Here is a 20,371-nt window from a genome sequence, read left to right as displayed (position 1 = left end):
AGCTCCACAGGTTGGGCAGCGTGCGTGGAGATGGAAACCGTTAATGTTTCAGGCCTGAGGTTCTTCGTCTTCATGGCATGAAGCCCATCAGCTAGTGGCTCAGTGACTCTTTGCCCCATAGAATGATACAACAGTTTGCAGTTATGTAACCTCTCTAATGTACCAGACATTCCATAGAAGCATCAGTGAGCATTTACACTGATTCAGGTGAGAAGATTCAGGTGACCACAAACGGTCTGTTGTAAAGCTTTATAGAACGTCTTAGAGAGAGAAGGGGAGGTGGAGAAGGTTAGGGAGGGAATTCCAGAAGTGAGAGCACAGGCACGGAGCAGCTATTGAGCAGGAGGCCAGAAACAGAGGGTTGTAGGGGGTGAAGGAGAAAAGGGGGGAGAGGGGAGATGAAAATAGAGTGCAGAATTTGGTCCATTTTAGCATATTGGGGCACTTTAGTAAATTTGAGATCTGAGTTGTAGAAAGGGAAGGACCTAAACAAACCTAGGTGGGTGGTGCAAAAAATACAGCAAGGGTCTGACACCGACCTTGGGTGCTAAACACAAAGCAGTCAAATAGCCAGCCGGCAGCTTGATCTACACAACAGGTGGGGACTGTAAAATAGGAAGACCATCACTTCAAACAAACAATTTCATGCCTACAACATTTCATGTACAGCATTACTGTGCAGTTTATCACATTACTAGAGAAATTAACACATTGCTTCCGGGAAAGAGAAAGCCAACTGTGTGACCCAGTGGTGCAGCTAGTAGAGCTACTCCACAGCACGAGCAATCTGGGTTCGATCCTGACCTCTGATGCTCTCTGTGCAGAGTTTGCACATTCTCCCTGTGATCGCGTGGATCTCCTCTGGTTTCCCACCACGTCCCAAAAACGTAGTTTAATTGGCCACAGTAAATTGTCCCTGGTTTGTACCTGAGTTGTGGAACCTGGAAAGAGTTAATGAGAACGTGGAGAGATTAAAATGAATTAAAACAGGATTAGTGTGTAAAAATAAGGGTGCTTGATAGTATTCACAGACTCAGTGGGCCTACATCTCTCTTTGACTCTATGACTCTCAACTTGAATTTCCAAAAGCACCTTTCACAACCTTGGAACTTCCCAAGTGCTTTAGAGTAATGGTTGCTGTTGCAATGTAGGTAACACAACAGCCAGTTAGTGCACAGAAAACTCCCACACATTTCTCCCAGACTTCAGTTCCACCGCTATGCCATAATTCACACCAAAACCATTGGTAAAGACAAATAAGCAACAAACAATCTGCTGGAGGAACTCAGCGGGTCGAGCAGCATCTGTGGGGGGAAAGGAATTGTTGACATTTCTGGTTGAAACCCTGCATCAGGACCGAGAGTGGAGAGGGGAGATTGCCAGTGTAAAGAGAAGGGGGAGTGGCGAGACAGGAGCCTGAGGTGACTGGTGCACTGAGGAAGGGTAAATGATGATGGGCAGGCTGTGTCAGGTAGGGGAAGGGGGTGGGAGATAGTGGCAGGTAGATGATAGATGGAGGCAGATCCATGACCATCTCCCCTCTCCACTCACAGGGTTTCGACCCGAAATGTCAACAATTCCTTTACCCCCACAGATGCTGCTCGACCCGCTGAGTTCGTCCAGCAGATTGTTTGCTGCTCCAGGTTCCTGCATCTGCAGTCTCTTGTATCTCTGGGTAAAGACAAATATACCAGCACTTCGGTGAGGAATACTGGACTAGAGGGAGCTGGGGGGGATAGGGAGGAGGCTTTCAAGGTCAGAGGTGATATGAAGCCACCCCCCCTTCCCGTGCTTTGGAAGTTAGTCTGCTTTATTAATCACCATCTGTCCAAAATTGAAGTCTGAAGCAAATTGCCTCGAATGATTTTATCAAGGAGGCAAAATCTCGTCTTCAGCCTCTCACATATCATCTCTTCCCCTCACTCCCCTCCACCGTTCATATCCCTTCATCCTGGTATTGTGTGTGGATTGCTCAAGCGATAGCAAACACTTAGACTGACACTGGGGTTGCTAACAGCTGCATTTGTGGCATTACCCCTGTGAGGCTGGGGTGTGAGTGGTGACGACCTACAGGAGAGGCGTCTGAGTCATGTGGGCTCACAGGAATAGGTTCCAGACTGCCTGGCGTTTCTGGGCACCAACTCATGTCTCCAACTGGCATATGTCCCACAGATGTTCTGTGTGTCAGTTTCAGTGGAGTGACTAGTAGCCCAAAGGAAGGATGCTCCGACCCCCTGCCTGCACCCTCCCCTCATATGGCCGCCTGTGGTCTGAAGGAGAAAGAGATGACATTGGGTTTGCATCTGCCTGGTGGGCCCAGTAGACAAGACCTCGGATCTTCAGGAAGTGTGAGGTCCACCATGCTCCCTAGCCCAGAAAGGTGTATCTCTTCTGGAGCAACAAACAACCTGCTGGAGGATCTCAGCAGGTCAAGTGAGGCGAAAGGAACTGTCAACGTTTTGGGGACCCATTGCAGGGTTTCGACCCAAAACATCGACAGTTGCTTTCCCCTCACAGATGCTGCTCGACCCTCTGAGTTCCTCCAGCAGGTTGTGTATTGCTCCATATTGCAGCATCTGCAGCCTCTTGTGTCTCCTAGCCCCTTTGGAGGCCAGTCTTGGCAGTGGTTAGAGCAATCTTGCCTTGGGGTAAGAAGGTTGGGTTCAAGTCCCTGCCCAGGACTTGGAGTACAAAGATCTTGGCTGATACCCCAGGGGTTATGGCTCTGGTAGGTATTGTTGAAGTGCTGCCGTTGTCCATTCTGTAGGCAGTTCATTCATTAACAGGATCTCTTCTAAATGGTATTGCAGCTGTTATCAGTGTCAATTTACAGATGCATTAGACAACTAACAATCAGGCTGAATTGTTGGAATTGAATTGCCTCAGTATCTCATTATTGAAATGTGAGCTCCAGGGTAAAGCTCTCTGAAGATGCTGAGTCCCTCTTTTGAGAAGGAGTGAGGATTTCAATTTTATGTATCCTTTGAATGAGGCAATTGGAAGTAGTTTACCCGTTTTCAGTCAACCTTCTTCTGTGCCACTCAAAGGATTCATCAGAGCGTCTGAAGAAGACTAAGTTATAATCCTGGGTAAGGGATCCTCTGGGCAATATTTCTGTGACAAAGTTGTATAGGTCTCCTCTGATTTATCAACTGCACTGATAAACACAAGGAGATCTCTAACAGGATCTGATCCCAATATCTGGGTCTCAAAGCGAAAGCAAATCACAATTGACTGCAGTCCTGCAGTTCAAATTGCAGTACAGATCCAGATCAGTGGAAGCTCAAGTATAAATTTGATCATTTGGAACTGGACAATAGGCACAAGTCAGTTCAAACTCCAGTATAGACCTGGATCAGTGGGGACTCCGGTACAGGTGTGGATTAGTCTAATTTCTTGCATAGGCCCAGATTGGTTGGAACTCCATATAGGTGTGTATTATTGGAATTCTACAACAGGTCTGGATCAGTTGGAATTCCAAAACAAAGTGTAGATGTTAGAAGCCATATCTGTCTGAGTTATAGGAATTTTGAGAGATATTGGCTGATCCAAAAGATGATGGAGATGGAGGGATAACGGGTGCTACCTACCTTGGTTTCAGGAGGGTCTTGGACATTGTCCATATAATTGGCAATAAAGTCAGTGCGACAAGAAGTGCAGACATGAGTTTAACTACATCAACGTGGGTATAGTGTCAGTGACCAAAGACAAATAAATATAGGACCTCACCAGCGATGCCAATGTTCCACAAGTGAAGAAAAAACCAACAATATGACCCCAGGCTAGCTCCAACTCTGAGACAGATCTCAGTGTAGTGACCCTGATGGTTTAGATTCCTCTACACTCAGGGGTGTGCATAGACAGAAACCCATTGTGTCCACTGTCACAAATGGGAACTTTATGAGACTAAATATCCAGTGCAGTGTCTGCCTGTGAATATTTTGATGTTGTGACCAAAAGCTGAGCTGCAAGCCTGGATAAATGAGAATTCCTCCTGGATAGGTAGAAGAGCCCCTGACATTTATGACACTTTGCAAATCTCATCTTGCAAGAAAGAGAAGCTGTGACCAACATTTTGCCTTTTGGATGTTTACATTTCTGAATGAGGTTGATGGTTAACCAAGTACTGACTAATGATAACCACCACTGCAAAAAGCAACTGATGTATTAGACATAGAAATTTGCCCTTGTCCGGTGGTATTAAACATATGGTTTATTAGCAGTACCCTGATCCTGATATTCAGCTCATTTGAAGTCAGATTAATGCATGGCCATTAAGACTATAAGGACAGGAGCAGAATTAGGCCATTCAGCCCATCGCGTCTGCTCCACCGTTCAATCATGACTGATTTGTTTTTCCAACCCCATTCTCCCAACCTCTTTCCATAACTCGTAACCCCTTTACCAATCAAGAACCTATCAACGTCTATCTTAAGTACACCCAATGACTTGGCCTCCACAGCCGTCTGTGGCAATGAATTCCACAGATTCACCACCCTCTGGCTGAAGAAATTTCCCGTCATCTCAACCTTAAAGGGATATCCCTTTATTCTGAGGCTGTGCCCTCAGATCCTGGACTTTCCCACTATGCAAGCATGCTTGGTGTGATCAGCATGTAAAACCACAGAGAAAATTCTACCACAAACTATTAGAATAGGTGGTTGCAATTGAGCTCTGAGTAACCAGAGGTCACCTGTAATTGGAACTCACAGGTGCTGGCTGGGGGGCTTCTTGATCCAGTGGGATCAGGAATGTGGAGGCATAAATCCTTAGGTAGTGGATGAAGGGATGCCTTTAGCAAAATACTCCTTATGGGATACACATATTTAACAGGTGCTCCATGTTTAAGCTTTAATATGGCATCCTATATATTGCTGAGATAATGATTGAAGTATTGGAGCGTGGAATGAGTGATGTAGTCACTTCATCCTCCATCCTTAGCCTATGGTCTAGGGTGTTCAGACAGAACTGTAATCTCCAAAGACTGCACTTTCATTCCCACAGTCCCTTATACGTAGAAGGAGGCCATTTCCGCCCATCAAGTCTATGCCAGTTCACACAGCAATCCCATTCCCTCACTAACTTTCCCTGCAATCTATTCTCCCCACACTCCCATCAACCTCCCTCCAGATTCTACCCCTCAACCACACTCTAGGGGAAATTCACAATGGCCAACTAACCTACCAACCCACATGTCTTTGGGATGTGGGAGGAACCCAGAACATCCAAGGTCATGGGGAGAACGTGCAAACTCCACACAGACACCACCCGGGGATTGAACCCTGCTCACTGGAGCCACAAGGTACAACTTCACCAGCCGCGCCACCGTGCGGCCCTGCAAGTTTCCTCTGTTTTCCATGGGATTGAATGCAAGTGGTACACCCCATGAAATTTGCAAGGGGTCACGCAGCAAGGCACGTACACTTTAAGTGTAGCCATTGTCACCTTGCAGGAAACACAACAGCCACTCTTTGCACAGCAAAATCCCATAAGCAGCAACGTGACAATGAGCAGGTAGTCTGCTTTACTGATGTTGATTGAGGGAATTATTTTACTGAGGAGATAGGTAAGATTCCACCCTTCATGGGTCCAGAATCACATATAGGCCACACCAGCTAAGGGCAGCAGAAGAGCGGACCCAAAAGCTTTTTATAACAATTCAATGGTTCCCACTACTGAGATTATCTTTTGTTTTAATTCCAGATTAATTTATTTGAATTTAAGTTTCCCAAAGGTATGAGAAAGAGCAGTGCAGTGGTTCAGCAGTTAGCGCTGATGCAACACCGCTGGAGTGACCCAGGTTCGATCCTGAACTCCACGGTGATGTCTCCATGGAGTTTTTATGTTCTCCCTGTGACTCCATTCCGCTGGGTGCTTCGGCTTCCTCCCACATCTCTAAGACGTGACGGTAGATTAATTAGCTCCTTTAAATTACCCCTCGTGTAGGGAGGTGGCAGGGTGCACGGTGAGTGGTTGATAGGTATGTGAAAGAGAAAGAGAGTGGGGCAATGGAATTTCTACAGCAGCTCTGAGAGCAGGCAAATACTTGAAGTGCTAAATGGCCTCTGTCTCTGTCATAGCAAACATATGAGAACTCATGTCTCTGCAGTAAAACCTCAGCTGTTGGTCTGGTAATATAACCACTAGCCTACCTTACTGTGGCATCCACTCTCCTTCGTTAGTGCTTCAAGATTTTTAAACATTACTGAGAGTGCCGGCAGGACCTTGGTTTATCTCATCTGAAAATTGAGACATTAAACTAATTTTATCAGATCAAGCAGGATATAAACCCATGACTTTCTGACTCAGAGATGAGAATGTTATGAGCTAAACCAGAGATAAATCTAAATTTACACTAACCTTGACTCTAATGTGTGTATAAATGGCTCTACAGAGCACAAGCAGGCACAAATCACCCATCACATGGAAATTCCCCACCTCCTCAGTGTTTGCAGGTTTCAGTTCTTTGATACAAAATTGAAATTCCATTTAAGAAACAGAAATATTTTTAGTACATCAAAGTTTACAGTACAGACTGTTCAAAGGTTAGAACTGCACTGTTTGTACAATCAAATGTTTAGCATGCACACATTACGTCACACCTGTCAATGGAACTGCAGTCAGAAGTGTCACATCTCAGAGTGCCAGAGAAAGTAGGGGTGTCCCATGCATCTGCAAGATACAGTTATTGATGGACAGGACTGAACACAAGCTTAGGGGGTTGATTAAATATCCAACTGATCAGATGCAAGCAACTAGTCCATGCACCAATGAATGATGTGCAGATACCCAGAGTTGACTATATTAGTGGCATTTGGTGTAGTAAAAATCTGCATACATTGCAAATCCAAAATAAAAAGAGATGTTGGGGATACACAGCAGGTCAGGCAGCATCTGTGGAGAGAGAAACAGAGTTAATGTTTCTTGCCATGGCCCCTCCATCAAAACTGCAAGTGGGAGAAAACAAGTGGGCTTTAAGTAACAGAAACGGGGAGGGGTGGAGAGAGCAGAGGGAGCGTCTGCAATAGAGTGGAGAAGAAACTTGTCCAGGCGATACAAGTGCCATCTAAGATGGGCAAATGAACGCTTGTTAATCAAGATGGCTATGGGACTGGACAAGCAACTTGTAGGTGGCCCATCAACAACTTGTGTTTACGGTGTCACTAACATGCCAAAAATATTGGGGCATGTTATCAGACGGAGTTTGATGTTGAACCACAGAAAGAATTGTTCACAGGTGGCCAGGCAACAGTGTAATTGAATTCAGTTGATAACAGAAGAAAGAATATCCATGGGCACTGACAGGTTATTGTCCCATTTGCGGATGTGAAGTTGCCCTTCTTTCTACCCGCACAGGACATGACTACTGGCCCACTCCGTGTCACTGACTCCGAATGGCCTGAGAGCCGCCAGCACTGGGTGCCAAACATGGCTTTGCAAACCCCTCCCTTATCATGAGAACAAATGTTTTAAGAATGAAACTTGTGTAGTCAGGTCACTGAAGTTGACAGTTTCATTCCTGAGTTGGCTGTATTTTCCACATGACAGCTCTTGGCATTTGACCAGCAGCACAGTGCAACAGCTGGAAATAAAGGAACTGTATTAGATTCAGAGAGTCATAGAGTCAAACAGCAGGGAAACAGGCCCTTCAGCCCATCTGGTCCATGCCGACCAAGATTCCCATCTAAGCTAGTCCCATTTGCCCGCGTTTGGCCCATATCCCTCTAAACCTTTCCTATCCACGTACCTGTCCAAGTGTTTTTTAAATGTTGTAATTCAGAGCCTTGGAACTACATCTCCCAGCTCACTGGCAGCTTCGGATCCCATTACTTTGTGAGGGGAGTGGGGCATATAGACCTTTCCACAGCTCCCAGCCCTTTAACCATCCACCACACCTTCCACAAATAAACAAAGCGAGCACTTAGAATGGTAACACACAGCTTAAGTGAATAAGTACTGCATACTCGACAGCACCAGAGAATTGATGGCAGTAGTTCATTCCAGGTTCAAACGACACTGATACACTGCAGAAGGCGATTCGATTACAGTCCTGTAACCCTCGTGACCGTCCATTATTCCACATGTTATTTAGTGATATGACATTGTGCTTTGAGATTAGGTGCTGGCTTGGCTTCTAAATGGAAGGTCACAGTGCCGACCTTTGGGCATCCTGTCGTTACATCTATCTGTCTTGTTTCTATGGTGATGAATCGGGACAATTTACGTCGTTTTGCTTGGCTCAAGGTTTCTGAAAGAAATTTTTCATTCAATTGCACATCTAAGTCTGAAGGCTGGGGGTTTGTGTGAGTGCTCTACAGAGCTAGACTGGAGAAAGTGGGGTTACTTTCCTTGGGGCAAAGAAGGTTGGGTGGAACTGTAACAGAGGTGTACAGGGTTGTCACTGGTTTAGAGAGGGTAAGTGAGGGGGAGAATTGTTCCCAAACAATAGTTGCCCATTGGCGAGCAAACTACTCAGCAGAACCCATTTACCCCTCCACAGGGCACCCAAAGACCCCACTGGACAGCACTGTTGGGCAGGTGAAGGATCTCCTGAAGGTTTCTCAGGAAGGTTTGGGATATCTGGGCCAGGTCTCAGGCTTCAGGCTGTGCTATTGAAAAGTATTGAACCATAATAAATGTTACACATGGAAGAATACAGCATGGATAGAAAAGGTTTAGAAACGTGGGCAAATGAAACGAGCTTAGATGGGAAACTTCGTTGGAATGAACCAGTTGGGCCAGTTTCTGTGCCATGTGACTCTATGACTCTAAGAACACTGATGTGGATTTGCATCTTCTAACATGCAGAAATACAAAAAAACACTGCCTTGAATGTTTGTGCCATGGTACTGGATTATCTTCGCCCCTCTCTCACATTGACTCCACTAATGGTAGACACGCCAAAGTTCATTTTACACTGACAGCCAAAGGAGAGTTCTCCCCTGGAGGCTCTACCTCCAACCCTGCTCACTGTTAAAGCACTGCTTGCGTGTAGTCTCATTGATTGAGAGTGGTGATTATGGGCCTCAGGTTGTAACTTGCAGTCATTTTAAGCCTCGGAGATTGAAAAGTAAATTTTGAGAGAAAAATAAAACACACAGCTGGCTTGTTATTGCCTATGTTACTAGAAGATCCATGTCAGGGCCCCAGTAGCCTCCCTTGCCACCCATAGCATCCTGGGATACACTTCATAGGGCATAGAACGCAGAACAGTATAAGCACAGGAAAAGGCTATTTGCCCCACAATGTTGTGCCAAACTAATTAAACTAGTGATTAAACAGCAAACTAAACTAATCCCTTTTGCCTACACAACGTCCATATCCCTCTATTCTCTGCACATTCATGTGCTTCAGGCTCTGGGGAGTTATCCACCTTTAAGCCCATGAAGACATCATTTGTCCCATTTCCTACACTATCCTCAAATGCATTACTTCCATTGGGATGAGAGTTGTCTCATCACCATGGTCAAAACCAGTGGAACGTAGAACATAGAACAGTACAGCACAAGAACAGGCCCTTTGCCCCATGATGCTGATGCTTTATTAGTCACATGTACATCGCAACACACAGTGAAATACAGCTTTTGCATAGAGTGTTCTGGGGGCCAGCCGGCAAGTGTCGCCACGCTTCCGGCACCAACATAGCATGCCCACAACTTCCTAACCCATACATCTTTGGAATGTGGGAGGAAACCAGAGCACCCGGAGGAAACCCATGCAGAAACAAGGAGAACGTACAAACTCCTTACAGACAGCGGCCGGAATTGAACCCGGGTCGCTGGCGCTGTAATAGCGTTACGCTAACCGCTACACTACCGTGCCTGCCCTCTGCCTACAATCCCTTCTGCCTCTAATCCCTTCTGCCTACACAAATCTATATCCCTCCATTCTCTGCATATTCATGTGCTTATCTAAGAGCCTCTTAAATGCCTCGATCGTATCTGCCTCCACCACCACCCGCGGGCAGCATGTTCCTGGCATCCACCCTCTCTGTGTAAATAGCTTGCCTGCATATTTCCTTTGAACTTACCTCCTCCCACTTTAAGTCCTGCATCCTGCACCTTCTCCTAAAGCTCAGGAATTCCCAAAGTGCTTTAAACCCAATGAGATACCTTTCTGAAGTGTGATCACTGAAGTATTCTCGGAAGTGCAGCAGCAAATGCCTGCACAAGCTCCACAAACTCCAATGCGATAATGACCAAATATTTCCGTGAAACTAAATAAAAAGTATAGGAAATGTTCAGCAGATCAGGCAGCACCAGAGGTGAGAGAAGAAAGTTAATTGTTCAGGTTAATGATTTTCATCAGTCCTTCAAATTTCAGATTTCTACCATCGGCTAAATTTTGATTTTGTTGATGTTTTGGGGATTTTTGTTGAGGGACAAATTTTGTCTCCGGGAGAACTCGTCTGTTCTTTGATAAGGTGCCATGGATTTATCATTACATCCACATGCATGCTGCAGTGGAGCCTACATTTAGAGTGCTCACGTCTCCAGAGAAGGGCTGGAACCCATGACCTTATGACTAAAAATGTTAAGGAACAATTGATTCCTCGGCAGTCCCATTGATGGGAAGTAATCCCATTCAGCAGAACTACATGAGATTTGTATTCATTTATATTGGGGAAGTTAATTAGATTCCGAAACTGCCTTCAGAAACTGTTCAAAAATAAATCCAAAAATTTCCAGTGGTCCATGTGAACATATCATCAGACCAGAAAAAAGACCAGATTTCTGAAACCATCCAAAATTAAAAAGCAGATCTAAAACAGTTGTGATGAAATGTCATTGACCTGAAATGTTAACTCTGTTTCTGTTGCTGCAAATGCTGTCCAACCTGATGAATATTTCCGCTTCTGTTAGAGATCTATCGGTACCGAAAATGCATAGGAGAATGAGGGGTGATCTTATAGAGTAGTGTAAAATCATGAGGGGAATGGACTCAGTCTTTTTCCCAGGGTTGGGGAATCAAAAACTAAGGGGCATAGATTTAAGCTGAGAGGGGAAAAAAATTTATAGGAACCTGAGGGGCAACTTTTTCACCCAGAAGGTGGTCAGTATATGGAATGAGCTGCCAGAGGAAGTGGTTGAAGCAGGTACGTTAACAATACCTAAAAAGCATTAGGACTGGTACATGGATAGGAAAGGTTTAGAGGGGCAAATGCAGGTAAATGGGTCTAGCTTAGATGAACATCTTGGTCAGCATGGACCGGTTGGGCTAAAGGATCAGTTTCCCTGCTGTATTACTCCATGACTCTATGCTTATGTCAAAATTTGGCATCGCTTAGATTACTAGCAGCAGCAGCTAAGGCCCACAGAGATGTTAGATTGTTGTAAGTCCATATGTTACAATTCATATTAAGGACTCAGATGAAGGGACCAAGTTATTGTAACCAAATCTGTTGAGAAAGATAAGAGGGTAGAAAGTTGTAAGGAGAACACAAAGAGGCTATAAAGGGATATAAGTAACTTAACTGAGTGGTGTTGGAGTATTGAGTGGGGAACTATGAGTTTATCCATTTTGCCAGGAAGATATGAACAATCGAATATTGTTTAAGTAGAGAAAGAATGTGGAATGCTGCCTTGGAGGATGATCTGGGTGTCTTCGTACCTAAAACACAAAGTCAGCATGCAGGTACGATGAGTAGCTGGGAAGGTAAATGGAACGTTGGCCTCAGTTGCAAAGAGGATGGAGAATAAATGTAGGGAAACCTTGATTCAACTTTTCAGGGTGTCAGCGAGAATTCCCATGAGGTCCATGTACAACTTTACTCTCCTTATTTAAGGATGATGTACTACATTCAAGGCCAAGATGGACAGATATGTGGTCTACAATGTAATCCAGGGTTATGGGAATCAGGCAGGAAGGTGGGGTTGAGGCCAAGATCAATCATGATCTTGTTGTGTGACCTCCTCTTGCTCCAATTTTGTGTGTTCTTAGGCTTTACTCTTGCTCTTCAGGGATAGAGATGTTCCTTCCTCTAGTCTGACTCTCATGCAACTCCAGCCCCTCAATCCTCTACAGAAGGTCTACCAAGTAACATCAGTGTCCATAACCCAAGACTGTGCTCTTTGTTAAAGAGAAGAGGCACATACACTATGGAGCCCAAACCTTAACCTTCAAAATCCTGATATTAAATAATACCTTACACTGGAAAAGACAGCACAAGCTGATCTCCTGGTGCAGTATTAAGGGCGTCTCTCAGCTCTGATACTAACGGATCCCATATCCCCAGTCATCTAAGAGATCGCATGGCACTATTTCTAAAAAGAGCAAGGAATTCACCTCAGTGTCCTGTACAATATTGATTCATCAATCAATATTACTATATTATATCATCCATTGTCATATTATTGTTTGTGAAATCATGCTGGGCATTTCCTGTTTTAACAACACAGTTTCAAAGCACCTCATTCATGCAAAAGCACCTCAGAGTGCTTTAGGACATCCTAAAAGGAATGTGAAAGGTGCCTTAGAAATGCAAGTCCAGTCTAGTCCTGGTTTGCCCATTCCGAAACACCGATTGTCCATTTCCCTCCACAGACGCTGCCTAACCCACTGAGTTCCTCCAGCACTTTGTGTGTTGCTTTAGAAATGCAAGTCTTTATTTCCCTGTGTCGACACCTCAGTTGAAATGTGGCACCATTTTGAGCGATAGTGCTCCCCAAGCACTAGAAGGGTAGGTGAAATAAATTGCTCAATGAACACACGGCAATTTAACTTTCACTACTTCTCCCTTCACATTCCTCTCCAAAAAAGGTGAGACTGTCAGGGCTTTTTGTTCCATTTTCCAGTGGAATTTTACTTTCTGGTTTGGCACTTACGTGGGGACTTCTCTCTCTGGTTCCACAGAGGAAAATTTCAGAAGCAATCTCCCTGAGAGTTTCGCTTCCGCCTCGAGCACTCAGCTGCCCCGTGTGGAGGAAGTACAGCTGATTTCACTCATTAACTGCTGTGTGTTAAACTCAGCACTAACTTCAGCTTTTGACGTCAATCCCATCACTAGGCAACAGCTGGGCCCGTGGAGCGCCACACAAAAGAACCTGCCCACACATCTTGAATCTCCACCATACATTTTCCCCTCTGCCTGGCTTTAGTGACCTGTGACAGCTGGTTACTTAGCAACTGCCCCATTATATTAAGAGGTTTAATAAATTGCTTGCTGCTCCTGGCTTTGTGATATTTTTGGTTCGGCCAACTTGAATGGCTTTTGCTCACTCTGTTTGCCAGTATTAATGCTGTCCTTTCCTTTAATTAGTTTTATTCTAATTCTGCTTCCTGTTTACAAGGAGCATCATTCTGGGCTGGAGCTTCAGTCCAGCATGTGGCCCGAAGGGTAACTCTCCCACCTATGTTCAGGAGGTTTAAACCAGTCCGGTGACTTGGTGCAGAAACCTAGGCTAACACTTAAGTGCCCAACTGAGGAAGTGCCAGATTGTTGCAGGTGCCACCTTGAAATGAAATGTTAAACTGAACCTCCAGCTAATCTTTCAGGAGAACAAACACACCATTCTTGGAAGGAGAACCACAACACAGCTTCGTTGATCTGCACTATCAGAACCAATACCATAGAACCATAGAACCATAGAACAATACAGCACAATACAGGCCCTTCAGCCCATCATGTTGTGCCGACCTTTAAACCTCCCCTAAGACTATCTAACCCCTTCCTCCCACATATCCCTCTATTCTAAATTCCTCCATATGCTTATCTAACAATCTCTTGAACTTGACCAACGTACCTGCCTCCACCACCACCCCAGGCAGCGCATTCCATGCCCCAACCACTCTCTGGGTGAAAAACCTCCCTCTGATATCTCCCTTGAACTTCCCACCCATTACTTTAAAGCCATGCCCTCTTGTATTGAGCATTGGCGCCCTGGGAAAGAGGCGCTGGCTGTCTACTCTATCTATTCCTCTTAATATTTTGTACACCTCTATCATGTCTCCCCTCATCCTCCTTCTCTCCAGAGAGTAAAGCCCTAGCTCCCTTGGTCTCTCCTCATAATCCATACTCTCCAAACCAGGCAGCATCCTGGTAAATCTCCTCTACACCCTTTCCAACACTTCCACATCCTTCCTATAATGAGGCAACCAGAACTGGTGGTCTCACCAGAGTTTTGTAGAGCTGCATCATTACCTCGCGGCTCTTAAACTCAATCCCATGATTTATGAAAGCCAACATCCCATAAGCTTTCTTAACTACCCTCTCCAATAAGGCACATATAGGTGCCATTTGGCCCATCAACTTCATTTACCACTGAGCATCTTGACCCCTCCGTGTGAAAGGCAATGGTGTAACTGGGCCTCCATTGGCTCGTATCTTTTGGTGAATTGAATTAAAAATAGTTGAGGTCATTCAAAATCTACTCATGACTTTCTGCCTTCTTATCCCATGCCCTAATTGAATGCAACTTCCCTACTGAGGGACCGATAAGCTCTCACACCCATACTCTGGAAACCACACACTGGCCCAGAATGGTCACTCCTGAGAGTACTCGGTTCTGGCGCAGACAGATTTTTGAACTACAAGGGAGCCAAGAGTTATGGGGATGAGGTAGCAAGTCATCTTTCTCAGTTGGAGCTTCGGTCTAACTTGTGGCCCCATGTTATCCAAGATCAGATCTGCCATGATCTCACTGAATGGCAGAGCACACTAGAGGGAGGGGCTGTATAATCCTACTCCAGAGACAGGGAGGAAAGTGTGCATGCTTGCCTTCATCAGCCAAAGCTTTGAGTATAAGAGTTGGGAGACATCATGTTACAGTTGTACAAAACTTTGAATAGGCCACACTTGGAGTTTTGTGTACCGTTCTGGTCACCACAATTTAGGAAGGATGTCATTAAGCTAGAGAGGGTGCAGAAGGATGTTGCCTGGATTGGAAGGCTTGAGTTATCAGGAGAGATTGGATAGGCTAGGTCTGTCTTCCCTGGAGTGAAGGAAGTTGAGAGGCGACATGATAGAGGAATTATGAGAGGCATAGATAGATAACCAGTGTCTGTTTCCCCTGGTAGGATTATCTAAAACTAGCAGGGAGAGGTTTAGGGTGAGAGGGAGAAGGTTTAAATGGGATCTGAAGGGTAAAAGAGTAGTTGGTAGCTGAAATGAGCTGCCAGAGGAGGTGGTGGAGGCAGGAACAGTAACAACATTTAAGAGGCACCTTGACAGGCATTTGAATGAGCAAGGAATAGAGGGATATGGAATTAATGCAGCCAAGTGGGATTAGTATAGATGGGCATAATAGTGGGATGAAGGGCCTATCTCTATGCTGTACAACTCTATGACTCTATGACTCCTGCTTCTGTTCCTCAAATGATAATCTTCTCATGTCTTTCCTACTCTCAGAAACCTTGATAAAATCTTTGATGCCTCTATCGTCACTGTATATCTTCAGCATTGTCAAACCCTGCACCTCCGTTGCATGTTTTGCTAGTCACAGGGGATATGAAAATGTTCGTTGTTGCTTTAAAGATGTTTTAAATCATCCATACCAAGTGGACACCAGGTACGATCGCTGGTCTGCACTGAGTTCTCTAACCTCTGTTGGAATGGTCAATGATTGTGTTTCCTCTTGAGAAGCTTAAGGATGGGTATCAGGGAATGTTAGGGTGAAATGGTGTTGGAACAGGGATCACATATAAGCAGATTAGAAAGAAAGGAATTTCCTTCCCTCCTATGGCAGTTGCAGAACCTATCAACACTGGTCTCCAGTAAGCAGATGGAAAAACTGAAAGACAAATATTAAAAAGAAGAGATTTTTGGCTAGGAATTCAGAGTTTGGGTGGAAACACAAAACAGGCAATGAGGAAATTGTTGACTGTTTTTATAACCTGCATGCTTTAAGCAATTATGAAATTGCACTACCATTCAAGGTGATTTAGTTCAATGTTGAGAAATGTGCAGTTGTACACTTTGGAAACAGAAATAAATGGGCAGATTATTATCTAGAAGGAGAGAAAATTCAAAGTACAGAGGTACAAAGGGACTTGGGGGTACTCGTGCAGGATACCTTAAAGGTTAACCACCAGGTCGGATTGGTGGTAAAGAAAGCGAATGCTATGTTGGCATTCATTTCAAGAGGTATAGTGTATAAAAGTAAAGAAGTGTTGATGAGGCTCTACAGGGCACTAGTGAGGCCTCATTTGGAATACTGTGCGCAGTTTTGGGCCCCATACCTTAGGAAGGATGTGCTGATGTTGGAGAGGGTTCAGAGGAGATTTACGAGGATGATTCCCGGAATGAAAGGGCTTACATATGATGAGCGTTTGTCGGCTCTTGGACTGTACTCACTGGAGTACAGAAGAATGAGAGGGGACCTCATAGCGACATTTAAAATGTTGAAAGGACTGGACAGAGTAGATGTGGCTAGGCTGTTTCTCTTGGTGGGTGAGTCCAGGACCAGAGGGCACAATCTTGGAATTAGAGGGTACAGTTTCAAAACAGAGATGAGGAGAAATTTCTTTAGCCAGAGGGTGGTTAAATTGTGGAATTCCTTGCCAGCTATGGCAGTGGAGGCCAGATCATTGGGGGCGTTCAAGGAAGTGATAGATAGATCTCTAAATAGTTGGGGTATCAAGGGATACAGGGATAAGGCCGGAAATTGGGATTAGAATAGTTTTTTTTTCTTCTTCTTCCTCCCCCCCCCCCCCATTTCTCATTTTTTCCCTTTCCTTGGAGCAGACTCAATGGGCTGAATGGCCTGCTTCTGCTCTCTTGTCTTGTGATTTTGTGATCTTGTGAACTCCCTGCTCTTCCACATGACAGAATCATGGACACTTTTACATCAACTTGAGAGAGTAAATGTGTCTTCAGCTTAACATCTTTGCTGCAAGGCAACACTGCTAGCATGGACAGGCATAACACTAGAGGCTCATCCCAGATCAGCACTGGCAGAGAAACATGGAAAATTTCAGCCCCCGTCCAGATAGAGGGGAGATAGCCAGTATAAAGAGGTGAGGGGGAGGGGTGAAGCAAGAGCTGGCAAGTGATGCTGGCTGCTTTTCCAAGGCATCAAAAGTGTAGACAGAGTCCATGGAGTGGAAGCTGGTTTTCATGATGGACTGAACTCTGTCCACAACTCTCTGCAATTTCTTGCGATCTTGGGCAGAGCAGTTGCCATACCAAGCTGTGAAGCAAACCTCTAGGTCATTGTAGAGACCCCGAAGTGTCAAACATACAGAACCCTTGAAAAGATTAGATCCTCCCACCCTTTTTAACCTCTCAGCAGAGACAGGTCAGGGCATCTCCTTGAAACAATCTACGTTATTTGGAATCAAGTTCATGCTTTCTTTGCTGTTAATCAATATGACATGTGGAACCGTTAAAGCTAATGTGTTATTACAGGATTTACTGTCTTTTAGTGAAGGTCATAACAGTCCCATCATACAGAGCTGCCTGCCTAGTCCTGCTGACTCAGACTTCTGTTGCATAGGATGAGGCCAACGGTCTGTAAGGGAGCAAGAGAAGAAGGAACCTCACAGCATTTATGTTCTGTCAATTGTGTTGCAATAAGTTGCCACAGTGTTATTTTTAAGTGGGACGTTGGCAGCCAACTTAGACAATAAGACCATAAGACATAGGAGCATCGAATCTGCTCCGCCACTCAATCATGGCTGATTTATTTTTCCCTCTCAACCCCATTCTCCTGCCTTTTCCCCATAACTTTTGATGCCCTTACTAATCAAGAATCTATCAACCTCCGCTTTAAATATCCCCAATGACTTGGCCTCCACAGCCGTCTGTGGCAATGAATTCCACAGATTCACCACCCTCCGGCTAAAGAAATTCCTCCTCATTCTCAGTTCTAAAGGGACATCCTTCTATTCTGAGGCTGTGCCCTCTGGTCCTAGACTCTCCCACTACTGGAAACATCCTCTCCACATCCACTCTGTCCAGGCCTTTCAAGGAGTTAGTTTCAAGGAGTTGCCCTGATCTTTCTCTTCAGGAACAGGAGGAGGATATTCAGCCCATCGAACCTGTTCCATGGTTGCATTTAATTCCATTGACTAATCCTGGTTCTTTAGCCCTTACAACAGTGGCCTAATAATCCATCCACATTTCCTTACAACATAGAAGGAGGCCATTTGGCCCATTGTGTCTATAACTGGTTCACAGGGTAATCCCATTCCCCCCACTAATTTCCCCTGTAACCTATTCCCTCCACATTCCCCTCAACTCCCTAGATTCTACCTCTCACCAATAAACTGGGGGCAATTTACAGTTGACAATTAACCTACCAAGGTGTTGGTCAGAATGCATTTGGAATAATGTGGGCAAGTTTGGGCCCCCTATCTAAGGAAAGATGTGCTGACCCTGGAGAGGGTCCAGAGGAGATTCACAAGAATGATTGCGGGAAAGAAAGGCTTAATGTATGAGGAACGTTTGATGTCTCTGGGCCTGTACTTGATGGAGTTCAAAAGGTGAGGGGGGATCTCATTAAAACCTATCAAATACCGAAAGGCCTAGATAGAATGGACGTGGAGAGGATATTTCCATTAGTAGGGAAGTCTATCACCTGAGGGCACAGCCTCAGAATAAAGGGAAGTCCCTTTAGAATTGAGATGAAGAGTAATTTCTTCAGCCTGAGGGTGGTGAATCTGTGGAATTTGTTGCCATGGAGGGTTGTGCAGGCCAAGTCCTTTGGTGTATTTAAGGCAGAGATTGATAGGTTTTTCATTGATAAGGGGGTTAAGTGTTACGGGGAGAAGGCAGGAGAATGGGGTTGAATTTAAAAAATCAGCCATGATTGAATGGCAGAGCAGACCTGGGTTCAATTCTGACCTCAGATGCTGAGTACTGTGCACTCTTCCTGTGACTACATGGGTTTCCTCCGGGTGCTCTGGTTTCCACCCACATCAAAAGATGTGTGGGTTGGTAGATTAATTGGCCGAATGGCCTAATTCTGCTCCTATATCTTATGGTCAATTCACACATCCTTGGGATGTTGGAGGAAACCAGAGCACCCAGAGGAAACTCACACAGTCACAAGGGGACCATGTAAACTCCACACAGACAGCACCAGACATCAGGATTGAACCCAGGTTGCTGGACTGTGAAGCAGCAGCTCTGCTACATGTGCCACTGTCCTGCTCCTTAGTGCATTTGTTTGGTTCATGCATGATTGAAGGTCAACTAGGCAATATCAGAATTTATTTTTGCGAAGCTCTCTAGTCACACATATAAGAAAGATATGCTAGTAAAATAAATTGAACACTTGTGGTTGCAATTTTGTGTAAGACTTGTGCTGATGTTACCATGGCTTTCAGCCTGGTGCTGGTAGTAGAGATGCCTCATCACAGCACCAAGACCTGGGTTCAATTCTGACCTCAGATGCTGAGTACTGTGCACTCTTCCTGTGACTACATGGGTTTCCTCTGGGTGCTCCGGTTTCCACCCACATCAAAAGGCATGTGGGTTAGTAGATTAATTGGCCTCTGTAAATTGACCCTAAGTATGCTGGTGAGTGGTAGAATCTGTAGAGAGTTGATAGGAATCTGGGAAGAATAAAATGGAACTACTTTAAGACTAATATAAATAGGAGATTGATGTTCAGCATGAACTCAGTGTGCCGATAGGCCTGTTTCTGTGCTGTATCTCTCTATGACTCTATGACCAACGTAGCACTGTAGGCTTTGGTGGAGCAGACTCAGCTATTGCACCTGACTCTCTCCACACTGTTACCCTCCTCACAGGTCATACTAACAGGTGCACAGTCTGCCCTGCCCTGTAAACCCCATCTTTCCCCCCTCAAACTCCTGCCCCTTCAAACTCCAACCTGCACCCACCCCTGCCCCTCCAAACCCCCACCACCCTCATCCCTGGCACTGGGTACACATGCAGCAACACAAACCTGTGACCTGTGACCTGACAGGGCAGAGGTCAAGCATGCATGTGCAGGCCCAAGACTGGGTGAAATGGAGTTTATAGCTAAGCCTCTGGAAATACGGTAATATTCCTGATTTACCAGCAGCTGGTCCCAACTCAAAGACCTGTCTTGTGATGTCACAGCACACCCCCGCTGCAGAAGAGACTTGATGTGGATAACCTCCACAAACCTATCATTCAATATTTTCGGGAAGCAGAATTATTCTCGATTATCCTAGTGTTCCATTGTTCCATTTATGTCCAGAACTTCCAGCCTTTAGATTGGAATCTCTAGCCTGTCTGATGTAAAGTAGATTTTCCTTCCTGCACTCTATATTCAATGTGTATATGCCTTTTAAGAACTGTGATATATCCTCTGATTCATTGTTGAATCCGCCACTGGTGTTAACTGAGTGTTGTTCACCATCTATGAAGAATGCTTGGTTGGCAGCACAATCTGTGTCGCTTGCCTTATTAAACAGCGACACAGAAGGAAGTAGAAGCCCA

The sequence above is a fragment of the Pristis pectinata genome, chromosome 30, assembly GCF_009764475.1.
Source record: "Pristis pectinata isolate sPriPec2 chromosome 30, sPriPec2.1.pri, whole genome shotgun sequence".
NCBI lineage: Eukaryota > Metazoa > Chordata > Chondrichthyes > Rhinopristiformes > Pristidae > Pristis > Pristis pectinata.
Note: the sequence above shows the minus strand (reverse complement) of the source record.